Below are 18,698 nucleotides of genomic sequence, written 5' to 3'. Positions count from 1 at the left end.
GGGAAAGAAAGGGAAGAGAAGCAGCACGGCACCCTTGGCTATTTATGCTCAACTATTATTGTGGTCTGGCTGGTGGAAGCCAATAAAAAGAGCACTGTGCATTCTGCAGCCCTTGGGATCAAAAAAAATGACAATATTTTTAAACCCTGATTATACAAGTTATTCAGTACAACTTACGCTGAACAAAAAAATCACCAGAGCTGACACTTTAGAAGATGTGCCTGGCAATGCTACACGCCATGTTGCTTTAAAGGGCAAGTCAACCCCAAAATAAAAATTTGTCTAATAAAAGAAAACATAATTCTAAGCAACTTTTCAATATACATTTATTAAAAATTTTCAGTGCTCTTTAAGTTATTTGCAAAAACAATTGCTATTGAAAGCAGCATTTGCTTAAAGGAACAGTAACACCAAAAAATTAAATTGTTTTAAAGTAATGAAAATATAATGTAGTGTTGCCCTGCACTGGTAATACTGATATGTGTTTGCTTCAGAAACACTACTATTGTTTATATAAATAAGCTGATATGTAGTAATGGTGGAAATTGAAAAAAAGTCTATGTGACACAGGTTAAATAGTGGATAACAGATAAGACCATTATGTTCTACAGAGCTTATCTGCTGTGTAACCTGAGCCTTTTCTCCTTTTAACGGCTGCCCCCATTGCTTATTGTTTATATAAACAATAGTAGTGTTTCTGAAGCAAACACACCAGTTTTACCAGTGCAGGGCAACACTGCATTATATGTGTATTGCTTTAAAACAATTTAATTTTTAGATGTTACTGTTCCTTTAACTTCTGGTTGTTACTTTTTAAACAATGTTGCAAAAGTCTTAGTTCCCCAGCAGCAAAGTCAGGTCTGTTAATCACAGCTGCCTTGTCTTACATGGTATCAACAGTCTGAGCCACCAGTGCAGAGAATAGAAAGGGTCAGACACCACTTTCTACAGCAATACATACACAAATAACTTAAAAACTATAGAAAATTTGTAATACATACATTTTGGCAAAGTTGCTTAGAATTATGTTTTCTTCTATTATGCACATTTTTATTTGGGGGTTGACTTGCCCTTTAAAGGATCAATGTTCTCGTGCTTATTGCAGAGGAATTAACGATGATTTTTGTTTATATTACATCATCAGAGAGAGCAAATCTGGGAGTTGTAGCTGAATAAATATAAATATTACTGCCTTTAAAAGTCATGATGTGCAACAATCTGGAGTATGAGATGTAAAGCATTCGCCAGTTAGATGCTGATAGTTGCACTTCTTATCTGACAGTTTCTTAACTGCCACTTGATGGAATCATAGCAGACAACTCCCATCCCCAAATCCATTTTCTCTTCCTCTGCTCTGCATGACTTCATTATAGGTTATCTGCCAGGATCCTTATTATAAATGTCTCATTTCCTTCTGACCCCTGTTGCCAAGTTCACGCCGGTTACAGAGACACAAACAGAGACGGCGCCCGCCCAGGGTACAGAGGGAGATCATTCATCACAATATGAAGATACAGGACATTAGTATTGCCCAGTGATACTCTTGTGGCTTTATAAACCCCACGTTTCCTGCCCACACTCAGCGCTGAGTCCACATTTCCCTATACCAGCAGATGACTCAATGAGTGTGATCTGGGGCGAGTCATTAATTTATATTATTTTCTATATAGCCAGCATTAGAGGGGCAGCCCTGGGTTGCAATTGGTCCTTTTTTCTCCCCCCCCCCCCAACAAGGCCATTTTAATAAGCGGCAAAGTGGGCAGCTGCCCAGGGCCCACTTAAATTTTTTTTTTTACAGTTTTTTTTGGCCTTTATTTATTTATTTATTTTTTAAATAAGTACTTGGCGCTGGTGTGTATCTGTGCTGGCTCCCTCCCCTGGACGATCTACTTACATTTCGCACCGTCCACCACCCCCCCCAACTGGGTGAAGTGGAAACGGCCAGAGGAGGAAAGGAAGCCCAAGGGAAGAGCCGAACGTTGGCGCGTCACACGCAGGTGCCTCTACGGAACACATTTTAGGACATCCTGAAGCAAAATACATCTCCTTCAGAATGGCTCATCGTTTGCTTTTGCCGTCACCCATTATCCAAATCTGCAGTCACACCTCCGTCCTCTACCCTCCCTTCTCAGCCGTCACTCATACGAACTCCGCCCTCAGCCTTCCGCCCTCAGCCTTCCATCCTCCTCCTTCAGTCATCTGCCTTCTGCCCTCAGTCCTCTTCCTTCCACCCTCGCTCACCACTTATGGAAACTTATGGATAAGACTGTCGGCTGAAAAGAGAGATCTGAGGGAGGAGTGCTGAGCAGCGAGGGCGGAGGGGAGAGGACTAAAAGTTAGAGGACTGAGGGCGGATGATTGAGGGCTGAGGGCGGAGTTCATATGACAGACGGCTGAGAAGGGAGGGTAGAGGACGGAGGTGTGACTGCCGATTTGGACGATGGGCCATTCCAAAGGCATAGGACATAGCATGAAGGAGATGTATTTCACTGCAGGATGTCCTAAAATTCATTCCTTGTGCCTTCTGCACAAGTTGAGCAAATTCTCCTGATCTCGGCGCTTGTTGTACCCGACTGTCACACTCGCACACCATAACGCTGCCTCTCCAGGAATCCACCAGGCACCGTCAATGAATCTATATGAGGGTCAATGTGTTCATCTGCTGTGGGTTCTGGCCTGGGGGGTATTTTTACATGCATTTGCCCCTTGCCATCCTGCTGTGGGTTCTGGGGGTCTGTATACATGACATTGCCCCTTGCCATCCTTCTGGGGGTATTTATACATGGAAATGCTCCTTGCCATCCTACTATGGGTATGTACACATGGAACTGCTACTGTTTTCTTCCTTCAGTTTTCATAGTTTCTAAAGTCATTATACTGGCACAGCTAGGGTTACTATTCTAATTATCAGTTTTTATGTAGTATACCGTCAGATTTGCGTTTAATATTCTGATTATTCATTTAATACTGGCATGACTGAATTATGTTTTATTAAATGGATGTGGTATCTGGGTGTGTGGCCAAAAGTAGGCGTGGTTTCGAAAAAAATTTGGCGCGCTACGCGCAACCAGGTTTTTTACACCCGCCACTCAGCTCTTTGCCCAGGGCCCACCAAGATCTTAAAACGGCAATGCCTGCCAGCCCAGGACACTGAGTTAAATCCAGCAAGAGAGCCGAGGGGTAAGGAGGTTACCCTTTATCTTTCAGTTATCTAATCAGTGGATGTCCACTTTAATACCACTGCCTGGTTGCTAACATAACTTGTGCCATGGCAACAATCATTCAAAAACCATAAAATTTTCTCAGTTTGCATCATAGTAAATGTTCATTGAAAGGGCAAGTCAGCCTCAAAATAAACATTTGCCTAATACAAGAAAACATAATTCTAATTCAACTTTCCAATACATCCATGCATTACAAAATGCCAGTGCTTTTAAAGTTATTTGTAAAAAAAATTGCTATTGAAAACATCATTTGCTTAAAGGAGAACTATCATGAACTATAAACCATAACATTTTTCTGTTTGTTACTTTTTAAACCATGTTTCCCAGCAAAGACAGGTCTGTTAAATGGGTGGTCACTTTTAAGTTAACTTCTAGTATGTTATAAAATTGCTAGTCTAAAGGGAACCTCACAAACATATAACTTAAAGGACCAGTAACATAAAAAAATAAAAAAAATCGTTTATACATAACGAAAAAAAACACCAAGACACATTTAACTTTAAATTCGCAAAGTCTTTATTAAGAAATAACTTACCGATACTCCGCTTGTACTTCTCTTCAGAAAAGGCGACAGAGCGACGATCCATCATGCGGCACTCGATTTCTCTTCCCTGGCTATCTCCTATAGAAGGTAGGGAGGATAAATCGAGAGCCGCACGATGGATCGTCGCCTGTCGCATTATATGTGGCAGGTGCACAGATACAGTTGTAATCATTTAAGATAAGCAAAGAAACAATTGTAACAATTTAAGATAAGCAGGTCTCTTGGGGAAAAGGACTTACAGCTTAAAGAGAAATTCACTGTAATAACACATTAAAAACCACAGAAATATTGTTCAAGCTTTTATAACCTGCCAAATGTTGTATTAATTAACGTGGTAATTAGGTTTGTGCCTCTTACTATTTTCAATATGCTGGGAGGTATGCTTCTCTGATGCTTTGTATTAACAGGTTAAAACGTACTTTGGGGGCCAATTAATAAGGGTCCATATTTCTGCAGAGGGTCCTCTGTTGAGTCTGCATCTGCTATACCCCCATATATTTGATTTCAACACTGGCACCTCACTATTTCCAGGCAAGTGTATCAGAGAACAGTCAGACAGCTGCATTCACCCCTGACTCACACTCAATGGAAGACCTTTGGGACGCCAAAGCTTCAGGTATCAGCGATTTGATGGCACAGATAAAGGCTGTTTCTTTGTAAACATCAGAAAAAGGAGCCAAATAGCATGCAATAACATTCAAAGCAGTCTATAGTAACTGTTACACACACGGCTGTCTAGATTTCCTACTTGTTGAACACTAAGCATTTAATTTCACAACGTGACTATGGGATTTTAAGATTAACAACCACTTCAATTGACATGCCGTGCCTTTATCTGCAGGCCACTAACTCTACATTGTACAGAACGGCACAAATCCTCTCTCAGATACAAAGAGTTTCAGACTGGCTGAGGCAAAGAACAATAGAACTTGGCTGAGGATACCGTGAATTTGTTGGCAAGTGTACCGAACAGATCACTTTACAGACAAAATTCAGGTTTTATTTCCAATAAACAAACACATCACCGTATTTATTGTAAGAACAGGCTACAAAGGCACCAACCAGCCATAATGGAGCAGTGAAAGGAGTAGAAGACCAAACAAATGGAGTTATTTAACAAAAGCATTCCAGCCTGACATGATACGGACTGAAGAGGCCAGGACAGGCATCCTACTGATACATTGAATGGTCCCCAGCTCTTCTGCTCATTGACAGCCCATAATTGAATTTCCATGTCTGTTGTAATTGTACCTTCTAGTTAAAAGGAAAAAATAAAAAAAAAATTTAATCCAAATTGTATTAAATTATTGTATTAAAATTTAATCCCATTTGTACCAAATTAGTTTCTCAAGGAGAGTTCTCCAAGTGTGGCCCGCAAGTAATTCAACAATTAGTAGGATTTCTCATATATCCTTGTGTTTAGCCTGAAATGTGGAAGGCCAAACGTTACTCAGCTAAAATGTCCACCCTTCAAAAGGAAGAACAGGTATGGGATCTGTTAATTGGAAACCTGTTATCCAGAAAGCTCTGAAAATAACCCATATTATTTTTTAAGAATGATTTCTTTTGCCTGAGTAATAATAAAACAATGCCCTGTACTGCGCCAGTGAAGTGAGTTGAGAACAAAAATTCCCACTCTTGGTAACTTTGATCTTGATGCGCTAGAAGAGCCGAATTTTCTAGATTTAAAACCAGAAATTCGGCTATTCTAGCGCAGGGATTGCAATTGCGCTTCTCTGCACCAGCGTCCTGACCGCCCTGGACCCCCTCCGGTGCCAAAAAGGTGATATGGGGGGGGTGTAGACAGAAGCAGCAAGCCTCCTCAAGCGGCAAAGGGGCCAGGATCACCCTTGTGTACGTGATCTCAACTAAGATATAATTAAGACAATCCTATTGGGTTTAATCAATGTTTAAAATGATTTTTTTAGAAGACTTAGGGAGCTAGAACACGGGCAGATTCGGGGGGATTTAGTCGCCTGCCTCACGAGGAAACTTTGGGCGACTTTGGAAACCGAAATGCCGCGAGTGCATTGAAACTGACATTTTCACATCATAGCAAGCAGCAGGCAGGGGGAAGGCAGTTCGGGGAGATTGACGCCCCGCAGAAGAGGCAATCAGGCGACTACATCTCCCCGAATCTGCCCGTGTGCTTGAACCCTTAGGGGCAGATTCATTAAGGTTTTGGTCAAAACTGACAAATTTCAGTTGGGAATAATCCAAACTCGAATTCCAATTTGAATTCAAGATTTATCATACCTGGACCCTGGAAACAACTTGAATTCGACTATTCGCTACCTTAAACCTGCCAAGTTCATGTACAAGTCAATGGCAGAGGTCCAGTGACCCGTTTGAAAATGTTTTTGGTTTGTGTTTTTAGTTTAGTCTAATTCAATTCGATTTTTCAGGACGGTAATATTCATTGGAGTTTTAGTTTTTTTCTTAAATTTATTCAAGTAAAAAAAAAACCCACAAACTTGAAAGTCGACCTTTGATAACTCTGCCCCTTTAAGGAGAAGTAAACCCCTTATTAAACAAAAAACCCTACCCCCTACCCTACACAGCCCCCCTCCCTCCCCCCTCAGCCTAGCTGCTACCCCGGGCAAATGCCCCTAACTTTTTACTTACCCCTCGGTGCAGATTCATGACATCGGGCGTTCATGGCAGCCATCTTCTTTTCTTCGATCTTCATCTGGAAGTAAGTTCCGTATCGGCACATGCGCAGTTGGAGCAGGGTTTCTGTCAACTGCGCATGCGCCGAAAGTCACGAGAATTGCTGAAGCGCCAGAAGAAGAGCCGATGAAGAAGATGGCTGCCCTGAACTCCTAGTTCTATAGAAGGCTACATCTTCAATCGCAATGCTTCAGTAGTATTATGTCATAGTGTTTCAATAAAGCAGGTCAATAATTCATTATAGTGCAAGTTAGTGCTACGCAATATGTTGGCGCTATATAAATACAGGTTAATAATAATAATAATAATAAGTTACAATAGTTAGGTTGAACCAGAATCCCTTCACGAGACAAACACAGGAACAGAACCCAGAAACTCCAGCTGCAATGAATAAACAGGGGTGGGGGTTAAAGAAGTGATGGCTGCTGGGAAGTATCTGATAACAAACAGCCCTTAATCCCCAATGCTTTGCAATTGCTTGTGAAACTGGATAAACAGAAACCCATAAGGGACATGATAAAAAATAGCCATTTAGAGGAATAGAACCAGCTGTTTATCCAAACAAACTGGTTTAGGAGTTCAAACCTAGGCAAAGACAGAGCCAAACTCGGACACCAGTCTAGTAACCCATAGCAACCAGTTATGAAAGGACATTCTGTTTGATGCCATATTGTTATTTCATAAATTTTGCTCCCGTGCCAGACATGTGCATACATGTATAGGAACTGCAGTGTTGACTAAAGGCAAATTTTCAGAACAGAAGCATCTAAAGTATTTCAGTAAAAGCAGAAAACTCATGTTTCCAGCCAACCATATCCCACTGGCTGTCTGAGGATAATATATTCCTTTGCTCGTGAAGGGGGGGACTCACTGGAAAACCATCAGCTGATCCTCCCACCCTCTATTGGTTTACAGATGACAGATATTAATTTTCTCTAGAATGACCCACATTAATCTGCCTTTTGTCTACTACTTCCTATATAAACTTGAAGGGGAACTAACACCCCCGCATTGGGTTTTTAACTTCCCCTATACTTGTTCAACTTCCCCAATACCTGGTCAACCCCTACCACCCCCGTACCTGTTAAAATTCAGAAATGCACAGCAGAGTAATCGCTTCCAATCCCACGTTCATGGTCATAATCTCCAGCCCATGAGCATATGAATGGGGGAAAAGTGGCCAGAAATCTATAGGTAAGGGTATAGTTTCCCTTTAAGTTATTTATGGTCAGGCTTATCCAAGGTAAATAAAAGCAATTTAGTTCCCAGATGTAAGAACCATCGACTAACTGCTTCCATCATAGCAAGCAAAATGTGGATACAGGTACAGGTATGGTATCCGTTATCCAAAAACCTGTTATCTAGAAAGCTCCAAATTACGTAAAGGCTTTCTCCCACAAACTCAATTTTATCCAGATAATCAAAATTTCAATTAATGATTTCCTTTTTCTCTGTAATAATAGAACAGTAGCTTGTATTTGATCCCAACTAAGATATAATTAATCCTTATTGGAAACAAAACCAGCCTATTGGGTTTATTTCATGTTTATATGATTTTCTAGTAGACTTAAGGTACGAAGATCCAAATTATGGAAAGATCTGGTATCTAGAAAACCCCAGGTACCGAGCATTCTGGATAACAGGTCCCATACCTGTACAACATATGACAATAAGTGCTGATTGGATGTAAACTGCTTGTACTGGTAAGGTTCAGTTCCATTATTTGGTTAAAGATGTAAATATTCTAGGGTTTATCACTGTTACTGTAACCAATTAACATCTGTTTTGCCATTCCAGACCTATACGGAAAGCTCAGCAAACAAAATGAGCAGACGATTAGAATTGATGGCAGGGTTAAAAATAATTAAAAATCTTATTGCATTACAGGGTCAGAATGCATTACAGACCTTCCATAAAGCAAACACAGAGTATACTGTATATCCAATATCAGCAATGCGCCCAGGAGTTAGTCAGACTGAGATGCCATATTTAAAGGTACAGCAACAACAAATAGACCAAAACACAACAGTTTGTAATCAAAATACAGGTATCCAGAATGCTCGGGACCTGTTGGTTTCCGGATAATGGATCTTGCTGTAATTTAGATCTGCATACATAGTCTACTGGAAAATCTTGTAAACATTAAATAAACCCAATAGGCTGGTTCTGCTTCCAATAAGGATTAATTATATCTTAGTTGGGATCAAGTACAAGCTACTGTTTTATTATTACAGAGAAAAAGGAAATAATTTTGGATTATTATATCCCATAATGGAGTCAATGGGAAACGGCTTTCTGTAATTTGGAAATTTCTGGATAACGGGTTTCTGGATAACAGATTCCATACCTGTAAATGAATCATTATGTAAATATCCCCTAGTTTATTGTATACAATGTATCCAGCCCCAATAAGCCTGAAAATAAATGAGTACCAAGAGGCAGCCAACAATATTAGCTAATGGGCATTGCACGTTACTCACTTTTATGGTTGATTTTTATTTCATTAAGGGTTCTAACAGACGAGCATTTGAAGATGCGTTCCGGTTTTATGCGTTCAGCCGCAGGGGAGCGCAGGAGTAGATGCAGTTTTTTTCAATGGGGCTGTACTCACACAGGCGCATGTAGGCGCCGAACGCAGGAAAAATGCAGCATGTTGCGTCTCAACCTGCATTCGGTGCCTGCATGCGGCTGAACGCATAAAAACGGAACGCAGGGGAGCGCAGCTTTAAACGCTCGTCTGTTAGAGACCTTAATCCAGGGGCTCAAAGCAGTGAATAGCTTGTGCTGAACTCTCATTCTAGATGCTGCTGCTTTCACAAATCTGTAACCTTGCTGTGTGCAAAAGGGGATGAGGGGCATGAACACATTTTAGAGTCCAAAAAAATAACTTTATACATTTCTAACATATCATAAAAACTGAAGATGTTTAATTTCCTAGAGCAATGGCCCCAATCTGTGGAGCTGAATCCCTTAACTGCATTTTTGCATCTATAGCCAGCTTTAGAAGGATACAGATCCTGACTGTAAGTCAGCTAGGGTGCCCTGTAATAAATGGGGCATAAAATGACCAATGAGCTAACAATTGGGGCCTTCTGGGGGGTATGGGAGCCCTGTTCATAGATTTCTACTCACACCATTGCTGATACAACACTATGTTAGAATGGTCTATTACTCACAAATTTAAATTGGTCTTCATGTTTTTTTTGTTTTTTTTAATAGTTTTATAATTATTTGCCTTCCTTCTCTGACTCTTAAACTTTCAAACAGGGGTCACTGACCCCAGCAGCAAACAAAAACTATTGCTCTGTGATGCTACAATTTTATTGTTATTCTAACTTTGTATTACTTATCTTTCTATTTTGGCCCTCCTCTATTAATATCCCAGACTCTCTTTCAAACCACTGCCTGGTTGCTAAGTTAAATTGGACCCCAGCAACCAGATAGCTGACAAAATCACAAAGAGAGCTGCTGAACAAAAAGCTAAATAATTCAAATACTTCAAATAATAATGAACACCAATTGCAATCTTTTTCAGAATAGCACTTTCTATATCACACTAAAAGTTGGTTTAAAGGTAAACAACTATTTTAAGGGAGACCCTGGAAGCTGTAATAGGCATAGCAGCAATTTACATCAATTTTTTTGTTACAGCAACAGTAAAAAATCTCCCAATAGTCTGCCCATTGCTAAAGAGTAGCAGCAATATCACGCCAATGTCTGGTCACGGTGACTGAGCTGCAACCTCTAGTGCAATTGATATTAATTCCATAGAATATGTCACAATGTGTGTAACGCTGGGAGTCTGCCAACAGGAGACAGAAAGGGCCTTTACTCTGTTTATACTTGTCACAAGCTCTGCCCAGCAAATGATGGAAATGTTTAGTTAATGTCAAATGTTGCTTGAAATCGAAACAATGTTTCCGGTAAAAAGGACGATTTCCCCGGTGAGATTGAAATATTGATTGGATTTTTCAGAAGAAATCACTTTATGTGTCCTGCCTGAATCTCTAGAGGCTACTGGGGAATTCTGGGAGTTGTAGTCAATCAAAAATTAGTAATGGCAGGTTGAGCCAGATTTGGCCAGACAGTTTTCTATAATCAACAACCTAAGAGTCAATGATACAGAGCATTTCTCCCCAGTGCCAGGTCTCTCCCCAAGGAGGGCAGACAAGGCAACACAAAGCCACAGCAGATTAATTGCACGGTAGGATTATTTTCCAGTATCAGCTGAAAGATGCCGTACGGACTACATTGAAGCCCAGATGTACAGTATAATGAGCATCAAATCCAAGGGTTCATCCCTCTTCTAGAAGTAGGATGGCTGGGTTTCCAGATACCATTATATGTTGTGCCCATAAGAGTTCCCTTTTAGAGGAGAAGGAAAGCTACGGAGGCATTTTATTGCCAATAGATTAGCTGCAATAGTGCAAGCTGAATTCTATATTTATTCTGTAGAATGTTTTACCATAGCCGAGTGAAAAGCTCTAGAAGCTCTCTGTTAGTTTAGATTTGGACATGGCCATACATCTCAGGAATAGTACCACCGTATGCAACAACACCTGAAGAGTGTAAGTAGTGCTCCCCACATCCCTTATTTGTTGTTCACCTTCAAACACTTTTTTCAGTTCAGTTGGTTTCAAACAGTTCTCCAGAAATAAAGACATTTTCCAATTCCAATTTTCTATTATTTAAAGGAAAAGGAAAGCTACCGAAGCATTTTATTGCCAATAGATTAGCTACAATAGTGCAAGCTATAACACTATAATTTATTCTGCAGAATGCTTTGCCATACCTGAGTAAACAGCTCTAGAAGCTGTTTGTTTAGGATAGCAGCTGCCATATTAGCTTGGTGTGACATCACTTCCTGCCTGAGTCTCTCCCTGCTCGGGCTCAGATTACAGCAGAGAAGGGGGGGGGGAGAGGAGCAAACTGAGCATGCTCACGCCTGGGGCAAGGAGGTTTAAGCTGAAAACAGTGATACAGAAGCCCATGAGTACACAATAGAAGGAAAGAAATGCTGTGTTTCTTTTGACAGAGGACTCAGTCCATTACTTTGAGGGCTTACTGGTGTATTGATATAGACCTTTTTGATAAAGTTTCATTTTTCACCTTCTAAGGGAGACTCTTCAACCGTTCTAAATTGATATATTTAGTTGATCCATTTGATATCTTTATCCCCACTTAGCAGAATCCCTGAGTTTCAATAAAGGTAGCCGTTAGAATTGATACAATAGTTGCTGATATTCCCACAGATGCTGCTGAGAAATGTATCAACTAATTGTATCAACTAAATGCAACACTAGAGACACTAGAGACACAAACTTTAAACTTAAAATTTGGGGAAACGGTAAAGGTGGCCACAGACGTAGAGATCCTCGCGTTTGGCGATTGCCCACATTGAAGTGGGCAATATCGGGCTGATCCGATTGTGGGCCCTAGGGCTCAACGATCGTATCATAATGGATCCAATACAGGCGATCAGATCATAGTGGATCCTATACGAGCGATCGGATCATAATGGATCCGATACGGGTGGTCAGATCACAGGACCGCATACACGCATAGATGCGGCCGCAATCCGACGGGATTTTTTAACCTGCCCGAGTGAGATCTGGCCAACTTTCGGGCAGATAGGGAAGCCCGTCGGATGGCGCCGCACATTGGCCAATAAGCTGCCGACTCGGTCTGTTTTATCGGCCTGTGTATGGGGGCCTTTAAGAATAAAAGATGGAAAGCAATTGCAAAAAGTCTATTTCTGGTGAATAATCGGACAAAAACTGAAGTGAAAACAGTTTTTGGAAGGTGAACAACCCCTTTAACGTAATAAGTCGCTGCCAGATTGCCTGTTGCAGAACTACAATTGCCAGAATACTTGCAGCAGCTGAAGGCATACAAATTCAACCTACAGAGGTCCCATGTAATAATGCATATTAATGTGACACCTTTTTCTGTCCTGCTACTTCATTAAATAAAAGAAACCAGGTCACAAACCTGAAAAAAAAAGTGTCAGCACCCCTAGACTCCTATTTTGTGCAATGCATACGGCAGCCTTATTTAAAGCATTTTACCCTGACAGTTTAATGGAGGAAAATCCCAGTGATGCACAAACAAGGAATACCCAGGAGAGTCAATTTAGCAACATCCAGCAGCCAGAGCACCTCCTGGGTAGAGGCATTGAAGCCAGTCAAACATTAACAGACCTCCTCACCAGAAATCACTTTCTTGCAGGAGGGGGGGAGGGGTAAAGGTTGAGGAGATAAACTTAAAGGGATGGGGAAAAAAGAAATTTTCAAAATGAATCAGTTAATAGTGCTGCTCCAGTAGAATTCTGCACTGAATCCATTTCTCAAAAGAGCAAACAGATTTTTTTATATTCAATTTTGAAATCTGACATGGGGCTAGACATATTGTCAATTTCCCAGCTGCTCCAAGTCATGCGACTTGTGCTCTGATAAACTTCAATCACTCTTTACTGCTGTACTGCAAGTTGGAGTGATATCACCCCCTCCCTTTCCCCCCAGCAGCCAAACAAAAGAACAATGGGAAGGTAACCAGATAACAGCTCCCTAACACAACAGCTGCCTGGTAGATCTAAAGCTGGCCATAGACGCAAAGATCTGATCGTACGAATCGAGGATTTGTACGATTTTCGAACCGTGTGTGGAGAGTTCCGTCATTTTTCGTCCGGCGGAGATCGGTCGTTTGGTCGATCGGACAGGTTAGAAAATTTCTGTCGGCTGCCGATAATATCTCTGCGTGTATTGCCGATCGTACGATTTTCAGTGTGAGACTGTCACTAGCTTTGGTTGGACATAGATATCGTACAATTGCTGTCAGGGGCAGAACATTGGGTGATCTGTTCTTTAACTAATCTGACTGGTAAGACTTTGATCTGAACGGTTAGTGGCAGGTCGGGAGATAGGAAATTCCGATCGTACGATGATTCGTACGATCGGATCTTTGCATCTATGGCCAGCTTAAGAACAACACTCAATAGTAAAACCCATGTCTCACTTTCAGATACATTGAGAAGGAAAAACAGCAGCCTGCCAGAAAGCATTTCTCTCCTAAAGTGCAGGCACAAGTCACATGACCAGGGGCATCTGGGAAATTGACAAAATGTCTAGCCCCATGTCAGATTTCAAAATTGAATATAAAAAAATCTGTTTGCTCTTTTGAGAAATGGATTTCAGTGCAGAATTCTGCTGGAGTAGCACTATTAACTGATGCGTTTTGAAAAAAAAAACATGTTTTCCGATGACAGGATCCCTTTAAAATCAATCCAGACTCTTACGTCTAAAACAAGTGCATTTTTTAAGGGGACTGCAAATACTCTCTAATACTACTGTAACTGTTTTATTTATACCAATGTATACAGGAAATCAGGCCCGGACTGGCAATCTGTGACCTCTGGCTAATGCCAGAGAGGCTACTATAAGGTGCCATAGAAAGTCAGTATTTAGTGGGCTGGTGGGGGCTGTTTGGGCCTCTGTGTGGTCTGATTGGGCCTCTGTGTACCTGAAATGCCAGGGCCTATTTTAATTCTCAGTCCAGACCTGCAGGAAATGCACTATAGGGCAAACATGTTATAGACGAAGTATGGCCGACGTGAGGCAATCTAGATGTTGATCTAGAACACTCACCACCCCTTGAGAACTAATGGCATTGAACTTGGGCAACATCTGGACACGGGGTCACTTGTCTGGTTGCATAGAGACAGAACACACCACATGATTACTCTGATGATAAATGCAAGTGTACATATCGGGCAGGTCATATAAGGTTACCAAGGGTAACTAAGCCGTCACATAAAAAGAAGGCCTATAGTATATGGAAAATGAGGGTCTAACCTGCAGTCTCCATATAATTCCTCATTTTACTAAACTGACACTGCAGCAAAACAACTTCAATACATATACACATACACCCACCTGAATTTACACACAGATTATAATAGGATGGATACTTATGTTAATAGAATGTCCCTGTACATATATCAGGCTGCAATCTGCTACATATCACTTGCACTATGCTGCATCTGGTGCATACAGGGTGTGATACCACATTCACAAGCATGAAATCACTACTGATCAAGTCTCCAGCTTGGACCCACAGAGGTCTGATTGGATCTCTGGTTTGGACCAACAGGGGTCTGACCAGATCTCCAACTTGGATGCAGAGGAGTTTAATCAGTTCTCCAGCTTGGAAAGGCAGGGGTTTAGTCGGTTCTCCAACTTGGATGAACAGGGGTTTGATCAGATGTCCAGCTTGGACACTCAGGGGTCTGATTGGATATCTGGGTTGGACCCACAGGGGTCTGAACAGATCTCCAATTTGGATGCAGAGGGGTTTAATTGGTTCTCCAGCTTGGATGCACAGGGGTCTGATCAGTTTTCAACCTTTGATCAGATCTCCAGCTTGGAAACACAGGTGTCTAATCAGTTCTCCAGCATGGAAACACATGGGTCTGATCACATCTCAGCTAGATGCACAGGGGTCTGATCAGATCTCCAGCTTGGAAACACAGGGGTCTGATCATATCTGAGCTAGACGCACAGGGGTCTGATCACATCTCCAGCTTTGATGAACAGGGGTCTGATCAGTTCTCAAGCTTTGATCAGATCTCCAGCTTGGAAACACAGGGGTCTGATCACATCTAAGCTAGATACACAGGGGTCTGATCAGATCTCAAGCTTGGATCAGATCTCAAGCTAGATACACAGGGGTCTGATCAGTTCTCCAGCTTGGATGCACAGGGGTCTGATCAAATATCCAGCTTGGATGCACAGGGGTCTGATCAAATATCCAGCTTGGATGCACAGGTGTCTGATCAGTTCTCAAGCTTGGATGTACAGGGGTCTAATCAGTTCTCAAGCTTTGATCAGATCTCCAGCTTGGAAACACAGGTGTCTGATCAGTTCTCAAGCTTGGATGTACAGGGGTCTAATCAGTTCTCAAGCTTTGATCAGATCTCCAGCTTGGAAACACAGGGGTCTAATCAGTTCTCCAGCTTGGATGCACAGGGGTCTGATCAGTTCTCAAGCTTTGATCAAATATCCAGCTTGGATGCACAGGGGTTTGATCAGATCTCCAGCTTGGAAACACAGAGGTCTTATCACATCTCAGCTAGACACAAAGTGGTCTGATCAGCTCTCCAGCTTGGAAACACAGGGGTCTAATCAGTTCTCCAGCTTGGGTGTACAGGGGTCTGATCAGTTCTCAAAATTTGATCAGATCTCCAGCTTGGATACACAGGGGTCTGATCAAATATCCATCTTGGATGCACAGTGGTTTTATCAGATCTCTTCAGACAGGGGTCTGATCACATCTCAGCTTGATACACAGGGGTCCGATCAGCTCTCCAGGTCTGATCAGTTCTCAAGCTTTGATCAGATCTCCAGCTTGGATACATAGGGGTCTGATCAAATATCCATCTTGGATGCACAGTGGTTTTATCAGATCTCTTCAGGCAGGGGTCTGATCACAACTCAGCTTGATACACAGGGGTCTGATCAGCTCTCCAGCTTTGATGAACAGGGGTCTGATCAGTTCTCAAGCTTTGATCAGATCTCCAGCTTGGATACATAGGGGTCTGATCAAATATCCAGCTTGGAAACACAGGGGTCTGATCACATGTCAGCTAGATGCACAGGGGTCTGATCACATGTCAGCTAGATGCACAGGGGTCTAATCAGTTCTCCAGCTTGGATGCACAACTTTTGTTGTTTTTATTATACACATGAAATAAGCAGAGCCTGCAACTTGCAGCTGTTGTTCAACTACATCTGCAGCAGCAATCATTATGTAAGAGTTTAACAAGTTACTGGGGCCTCTGGACTGACCCATTCTTCTCCCCCCCCCTCCTTCCTAGAGAATCTACTGGTACCAGAACATCACAGTAATAAGAACAATTGTGTCTGCCTCACTAGCGCCCCCTGGCTGGGGAAAGAATCTGAGCAATGGGGAAAGAGTCACTTACAGTTGCGGCAGGTAAGTTCCCTTGTCCCTCCTGCACTCGCTTGTCACTTTGTCTCTCACTGACTTCCACTCAGACTCCCACTGATGCGATTAGACAGGCGTCCCCCACAGAGTCAGGCAGGAGAGTATCGGCTGGGGAAGTGCGGGCAAGTTTGAGGGGATCAGTCGGTGCGCAGGTGTCGCTTGCCCGGCTGTCTGTAGTCTCTCACTGAGAACATACTTAGCAGCGGCCAGTGGGGGAACTTTGCATAGTGAGGAGGAGACACAAGCGCTGACCAACAGCTCCCGGCGCGCAATGGAATATTACACTAGTGCGGCCCAACCCGAGTAACAGGCGGAGGGGAGGGGCATCACATGTAGAAATATCCGCCTCCCTCCTGTGGGAGTTAACTAAACTGAAACAGCGCCCAGCGCTACCATCCCTTATATTCAGCTTGAAATCACACGCACTGTTTCACAGCTACGCCTTGTCTTGTTGGGAGGTTTAGCAGCGTGACGGTAGCACCCCCCGCGGGTACTTACAGTTGGTACATCCCATCAGCTTCTTGTTGCGCCGCTCCTGAGCTCAGGAAGTAGAAGCGCGTGGCGCTGGCCGAAGTCGGACGCAGAACATAATTTTGCTGCTGCAGTAGAACTGTCTCCCCAGCAGCAATTCTAGCACATTTATAGTCGCCACTGTATTCGCTGCCGACTCCTTGGCGATATATGTTATTGCTTTTTTTACTTGGCCTTGAACCGGGGCGCTGTCATTTCTTTTTTACTTTCTGTTGTTAAGGGGAAATTGTCACAAACAGAAACCTAAAGTAAATGTAGAATGAGCAGCTCCCTCAGCAGTTTCCTAGTGTTGTCCTTTCCACGGTATTCAGAGCTTATCTGACTTTAAAGCGGCGTTTCACCTTTAAAGGAGAACTAAACCCTAAAAGTGAATGTGGCTACAAATGCCATATTTTATATAGTGAACTTATTGCACCAGCCTATAGTTTCAGCTTGTCAATAGCAGCAATGATCCAGGACTTCAAACTTGTCACAGGGGGTCACCATCTTGGAAAGTGTCTGTGACACTCACATGCTCAGTGGGCTCTGATTGGCTGTTGAGAAGCTAAGCTTAGGGCTCGTCACTAATTATCCAGCAGAAAATGAGCTTCCCCTTTAATATAAGCTGATGCTACAGGGCTGATTATTAAATTCTGATGCTAATTGCACTGGTTTCTGTGCTGCCATGTAGTAATTATCTGTATTAATTACTAATCAGCCTTCTATTGTGACATTTCTATTCTATATGTACTGTATATTGTGAGTGGGTCCCTAAGCTCAGTATGTGACAGCAGCACAGAGCATGTGCAGTGAATCAGCAGAAAAGAAGATGGGGAGCTACTGGGGCATCTTTGGAGACACAGATCTTTACTGCTAAAGGGCTGTGGTTGCCTTGGGCTGGTACAGAAGCACAAAACATAATGTACAACATTTCTAGCTACTTCTTTAGTTTAACTTTCCTCGTCCTTTAAATGGGTTGTTCACCTTCAAACAGCTAGTTGTTTTCAGTAGGGATGCACCGAATCCACTATTTTGTATTCTCGGCCGAACACCCAAATCCTTTGCGAAAGATTCGGCCAAATACCGTAACGAATCCACATTTACATATGCAAATTAGGGATGGGAAGGGGAAAACATTTTTTACTTCCTTGTTTTGTGACAAAAAGTCATGTGATTTCCCTCCCCATCCCTAATGTGAATATGCAAATTCGGATTTGGTTCGGCCAGGCAGAAGGATTCGGCCGAATCCGAATCCTGCTGAAAAAGGCCGAATCCCAAATCGAATCCTGAATTTGGTGCATCTCTAGTTTTCAGATAGATCACCAGAAATAATGACTTTTTCCAATTACTTTCTATTTTATATGTGTCAATGTTTTTCTAATATAGAAGTGTAAAGTGTTATGCTTCTAAAGCAGCTCTGGGAAGGGGGGGTCGCCGACCCTGTAAACTGTTTTAAATTGATACATTTAGTTGATACTTTTCTTATCTTGGTCCCTGCTGAGCAAAATCCCTGAGTTTCATTACAGGCAGCTGTTAGACTTGATACATTAGTTGCTAATATTCCAGAGATGCTGCTGAGAAATGTATCAAATTTAGCAAATTGTAACAGTTCAGAATATGCTCCTTAATTACTGAGCTACCAGACAAACACCAGAGACATCAAACTTTAAAAATGTTGGAAAAACAGTAAAAAATAAATAATGGTTAGTAATAGGGTGAATAGAAGAATAGGGTGGGTTGGCGCGAGT

General features: G+C 42.1%; 1 protein-coding gene across 2 annotated transcripts in view; it reads right to left on the bottom strand.

Annotated features, from left to right (window-relative positions):
- hpcal1.S (hippocalcin-like 1 S homeolog) overlaps positions 1-16,787 on the bottom strand; it is an 88,749-nt gene extending 71,962 nt beyond the window's left edge. The window contains exon 1 of one of the 2 annotated variants that reach the window (XM_041565056.1): positions 16,418-16,787. The gene's annotated coding sequence lies outside the window, so the exon portion shown is untranslated. The remainder of the gene's footprint in view (positions 1-16,417) is intronic. The other variant, XM_018265939.2, reaches the window with a different exon arrangement.
- Positions 16,788-18,698: the final 1,911 nt, after the last annotated feature.

The sequence above is a fragment of the Xenopus laevis genome, chromosome 5S (assembly GCF_017654675.1).
Source record: "Xenopus laevis strain J_2021 chromosome 5S, Xenopus_laevis_v10.1, whole genome shotgun sequence".
NCBI lineage: Eukaryota > Metazoa > Chordata > Amphibia > Anura > Pipidae > Xenopus > Xenopus laevis.
The sequence above is the reverse complement of the archived record's forward strand: the minus strand, read 5'-3'. Positions and strand labels throughout refer to the sequence as shown.